A 6,141-nucleotide genomic window follows, 5' to 3' on the forward strand; every position below is an offset into this window, starting at 1 on the left:
CTAGGTATCAACAAAATACCTTCTTAAGATGTACAATTACATCATCATCATCATTATATACTTTATTCATTAAACATGAAACTCAGTCAACTGAACATTTAAAAATGTATCACAAATATCTTTGACTGGCTCTGCAGGTTGCTGCCAGCATCTTAGGTATCAACCAAGTATCAGTTTTTTGCAGTTCCACTGGTGATGATCACGATGAAGATTATCTCTTATTCATTAAACATGAAACTCAGTCAGCTGAACATTTAAAAGTCCTATCAGTTATCACAAATATCATTGACTGGCGCCGATGGTTGATACGGGTTGCTGCCAGCATCCTAGGTATCGATCAAGTATCTTCTTAAAATGTTCCGAGCTGGTGTTATTGCAAGAAGTTGCAATTTCTTAATGTACTTTATACAATTCTTGGACATGGTACCAAATGCTCCGATGACAATGGGTATCACTGTCACATGTTCCATCCATAATCACGTAGTTTCGATGGCCAGGTCGTGATATTTCGTGATTTTTTCCCAGTTCTTTTTCTTCGACTCTGGCGTCTCCTGGTACAGCAATATCAATAAATTGTACACTTTGGTTGTTGTTATTATTATTATTAACTTTTATTCACTAAACATGAAACTCAAGTCAACTGAACATTCAAAAATGCATCACAAATACCATTGACTGGTGCTAATGGTTGATACAGGTTGCTGCCAGGATCCTAGGTATCAACAGAAATACCTTCTTAAGATGTACAATTACATCATCATCATCATCATTATATACTTTATTCATTAAACATGAAACTCAGTCAACTGAACATTTAAAAATGTATCACAAATATCTTTGACTGGCTCTGCAGGTTGCTGCCAGCATCTTAGGTATCAACCACGTATCAGTTTTTTGCAGTTCCGCTGGTGTGAGTTCAGGAAGCTGCAATTTCTTGATGTTTTTTATAAAATTATTGGACACGGTACCAAGTGCTCTGATGACAATGGGTCACATGTTCCATCCATAATCACATAGTTTCGATGGCCAGGTTGCGATATTTCGTGATTTTTTCCCAGTTCTTTTTCTTTGACTCTGGCATCTCCTGGTGCAGCGATATCAATAAATTGTACACTTCGGTTTTTGACAACTGTGATATCTGGCATGTTGTGTTCCAAATGACAATCTGCCTGTATTTGACGGTCCCACAAGATCTTCACCTTATTTTCAACAACTTTTTCCACTTTAAGTTCCCATGACTTTTCTGATATAGGTAAGGCGTATTTTTTACATAATGACCAGTGGATTAATTTAGCAATTAATTTAACAATTAATTCGGCTATGTGTAGCTTTGTAATCTGTGCGATTTTGCTGCAATCACATATTAAATGTGAAAGTTTCAATTTTATCGTTGCAAAGTCGGCAGTTTGGATTGTCAGTGGATCTTTATATCTTCACTTTCATGGCATTAGTTTGTAGTACTTGAGCAAATGCTATTTTTTCAAGTGCTGTCCATGTAAAGCTTTGCTTTTCCATCTATTTAATCTGTCATCTAGCTGTTTTTCCTTATATTTTGTCTTTTTTTCTGTTGCTTTAATAATCTCCATTTTCACAGCCTGCAGCAATTTTTCTGTATTTTGGTTAACATAGTTATTCAAACTTTGTTTTTCTTCTTCTACAGTTTGATGGATTTGCAATAGCCCTCTGCCCCCTATGACTCTTGGTAAGTTCAACCTGTTGATGTCACTTTGTGGGTGTAAAGTATGATACATAATCAATAGTTTCCTTTCTTTCTGGTCCAAGTTTTCCAGTTCAGCCACAGTCCAATTGATGATTCTAGCTGAGTAGTGTATCACTGGAAGTGCCCATGTATTATGTTTAATTACCGTATTTTTCAGAGTCTAAAATGCACCAAGAGTTTGAAGAGGTAAATTTTAAAAAAGGTTTTTGCATTCTGCAGACCTCCCTAACCCTCTGCATGCCTCATTTTTTGTGAAAAACTGGGCATGCAGAGAGTTTGAGAGGCCTGCAAAGTCCTCCTGGGGGCTGGGGGGCAAAAATGAGCAAAAAACCCGGCCCATTTTTCACAAAAGCGAGGAATTTGGCAATTGGCTGGTAACTATGATGGCTACAGTGTCCTGGGATGATGTGATGCTCTTTTGCCATTTTCTGACAAGCAAAGATAATAGGGAAGCCAGATTCATTTAAAAACCCTGTTTCCCCGAAAATACGACAGGGTCTTATTTTCATTTTTACTTACAAAATATGGCCTTGGGCTTATTATAGGGGAGGGCTTATTGTTTTGGGGTTGCCAGGCGGCTTCTCCCTTGCGAATTGGCTCCCGAAGAGCCGGGCACAACCCCAGGGGCGAAACAGGCATGAGGTGACCAAGCTCACGAGCAACCGCCCGGCAAACCCCCTCTCCAGCTGGGCAGAGCGCCATTCACTGACCTGGGGGGTATCCCTAAGGCGCCAAGGCATGTGGCACTCTGCCCGCTCCCCAGCTCCCGCGGCTTGGCACATTAGGGATAGCCCCTAGGTCAGTGCATGGAGCTCTGCCCGGCTGGAGAAGGGGGTTGGGCGAGCACCTCTTCCGGACATGTTGAGGCTAGGAGGCATGCCTGCTGGGGGCAGAACAGGTGCTCGCGCAACCCCCTTCTCCAGCCGGGCAGAACTCCATGCACTGACCTAGGGAGTATCCCTAATGTGCCAAGCCGCGGGAGCTGGGGAACTTCGGGATCCAGTTCACAAGGGAGCAGCCGCCCGGCAACTTGCCCCTCTGGCAGGCAGAATGCCACTCCCCAACCTAGCGGTATCCCTAAGGCGCCAATGTGAGCGCCTTTCTCCCCCCAAGCTCCTGCAGCTTGGCGCCTACAGGATACCATTATGTCGATGAACGGTACTCTGCCTGGCCAGGGGGGGGGGTGTTTGTCCAGAGGGTTTATTTTTGGGGGTGAGCTTATATTTTTGCCCACACGAAAAATGTGGCAAGGACACATTTCAGGACAGGTTGTATTTTCGGGGAAACACAGTAATTTTATAACTGCAGTGGTTCACTTAAAAGCAGCAAGAAAGGTCATAAATTGGAAACACAACTGTCTCACTTAGCACAGAAATGTTGGGGGCCTATTGTGGTTGTAAGTCTAGGACAGGGGTGGGTTTCTCGCCCCATTCCAACCGGTTCGGTTGGAACGGGGCCGGCGGCGTCCTCGTGCACGCGCGCAGTGCACGCATGCATACTAGCATCTGTGCGATGCCCCAGCTGCTCCTGGAGGATCGTGCAGGCGCTGTATGCGTCCTGCGCATGCGTGGAAGCGCAGAACTCGTCAAAACCGGGTAAGGAGCGCGGGCGGGCGGGTCGGCCCTTCGCCGTTCCCTGAAGTTACTTACTTCCGGGTTCGCCGACCAACCGGTTCGCGGGGACCGCCGCGAACCAGTTGAAACCGGTTCCACCACAAAATCGCGGAGGACAAAATCGCGCTCGACGAAAGCGCGCATTTGACGTCATCACAGCGCGACGAAAACATCGTGCTGTGATCGAAAAATGTAAAAATAAAGCTAAAACCTTACCCTAACCCCCCCAAACCTAACCCTAAACCTAACCCTAAACCTAACCCTTAACCTAACCCTAAATCTAACCCTAAACCTAACCGTTAACGTAACACTAAACCTAACGCTAACCCTTAACCTAACGCTAAACCTAACGCTAACGCTCTAAACCTAACCCTAACCCTTAACCTAACCCTAACCCTAACCCTAACCCTAACCCTAACCCTAACCCTTACCTTTATGTGAATCGGCTTGCTTTAATTTTAATTTTATTTCAATTTTTAATTTTTTTCGTCGCGCTGTGATGACGTCACATGCGCGCTTTCGTCGAGCGCGATTTTGTCCTCCGCGCTTTTGACGGGTCACGTTGAAACCCACCCCTGGTCTAGGACTACATATATCTTGCGACTTAACATATCTCAAAAGATTGCTGTAATGGAGGGATCCAGGGAGGAAAGTTAGGATTGGGTTGAATCAGCATCTATGTTGGGACCTTTGAACAACATTGTAATGTCCTGTATATTGGACATTTATTAGGAATGCAGACTTTTCAAGGCCTCAAGCAGGTCAGATATATAGTTTTGCATTTATAGTAGTCCGTGTATAGGAAGCATTGCTTTTTAGCTGCTACTAAAATTTTAATCCTTTTGGCATACATTGGAAGGTATTCTTAATTCTTTTAAGTCTTAACTCATTTACATGTCTACTCTAGCAGCCACCAATGGTTTTCAATACACCACACTTTTCTGAACTTAATTCCCAGCCCAAAAGATCTTTTGCAAATCCTATTAAAATGAATGGAATTTGTACACAGATGGCCAAGCTCGGGGGGGGGGGGGTGTCTTTTTTTCTGCAGTCACCAAAAGATTATAGGTTGGTTTACACAAGAGGTATCAAGTTGTCAGCTGTAATGTGAAGAATCATAGGTCATAGCAATAGCAATAGCAGTTAGACTTATATACTGCTTCATAGGGCTTTCAGCCCTCTCTAAGCGGTTTACAGAGTCAGCATATCGCCCCCACAGTCTGGGTCCTCATTTCACCCACCTCGGAAGGATGGAAGGCTGAGTCAACCTTGAGCCGGTGAGATTAGAACCGCCGAACTGCAGCTAGCAGTCAGCTGAAGTGGCCTGCAGTACTGCACTCTACCCACCTCGGCTCTTGCCATAATATACATAATATACGTCATAATATACACCTCAGTGATGCTGAATTCCTGGTATTATATTTGCACTAATAATAGATTTACAAAATACTCAATGCCTAATGTCATTATGAATGTCAATTATGTAAATGGAATAGCAGTAATTAACCAATATGATAGAAACTTTCAACAGACATTACGAAGAAAGGGGAAAGGAGACATTTCCTTCCCACTATCCCTAATTAACAAAACATATATTCCCTGTGTTTCTCAACCTTGGCAACTTGAAGATGTCTGGACTTCAACTCCCAGGTTGAGAAACACTGATATAGTCTGATAAGAATCCCTACTCCCCTTATATAAATAGCACTCATATTCATAGTAGTGGTGGATTTCCATTTTTTTTACTACTGGTTCACTTGTGCGCGCACTCAGGACACTTCTTACACATGCACAGAAGTGTCTGGACGGGTAGGCTGAGCCTCCTGCTGCCACCACTACTGGTTCGCCTGATCCTGGCCGAACTGGTAGAAACCCACCTCTGATTCAGAGGCCTTACCCTGGACAAATTTTCTCTACTAGCTTGACCCCCATCCTATCACTCTAACCACACCCAGCACCTGTTGCTTAAGGTGCCTTTTCACTGGGTTGTGCTTTTAAACAGAAGTAGCAGTTAGTCTTTAAGATTGTTCTTAATTGCCAGAAGCTGTTTTCTCTCTGTGTGTGTGTCTGTGTGTCTGTGCGTGTTGTGTGTGTTTTGTTCTTGCATTGCTATCTGAGTATCAGACAGGAAGACACCAAGTTCTCTACACTGGATATTTTCTCAGTGCTCTATTGAATGTTCCCGAAAGCATTGTACTGATCTAACTCCATCTTTTATGGTTTAATGGGGTCAGTGGTTGAAGATTTAATTATATTTTATGTAAACTGGCAGATTACTGTAACATCTGTGACCGTTCAGGATTTTATAAATATCCAGTATTAATGGGTAAGAGAGTCAGTTTGATATAGTGGTACAGGTAACCTTAGCAATAGCAATAGCAGTTAGACTTATATACCGCTTCCTAGGGCTTTCAGCCCACTCTAAGCGGTTTACAGAGTCAGCATATTGCCCCCAACAACAATCCGGGTCCTCATTTTACCCACCTCGGAAGGATGGAAGGCTGAGTCAACCCTGAGCCGGTGAGATTTGAACAGCCGAACTGCAGTCAGCTGAAGTAGCCTGCAGTGCTGCATTAAACCACTGCGCCACCTCGGCTCTCTAATCTTGCACTAGTCTGGTCCAAAGAAGGGGACAACAGCAAACTGCTTCCGAAAAACCTTGCGAAGAAAATTGAAGGGATTTATCCAAAACCAGAAACAACTAAATTGGGGGCGGGGGGGGGGGTGTTTGTTGTATTTTTTCCTGTCTTCAGTGCCTAAAATCCACTCTGTCTCCGTAGTCGTGGTACTTGTATTGTATATACAGAC

Source organism: Thamnophis sirtalis, unplaced genomic scaffold (assembly GCF_051295495.1).
Source record: "Thamnophis sirtalis isolate CommonGarterSnake01/CBP01778 unplaced genomic scaffold, rThaSir2_p1.2 scaffold_3, whole genome shotgun sequence".
Lineage (NCBI taxonomy): Eukaryota > Metazoa > Chordata > Lepidosauria > Squamata > Natricidae > Thamnophis > Thamnophis sirtalis.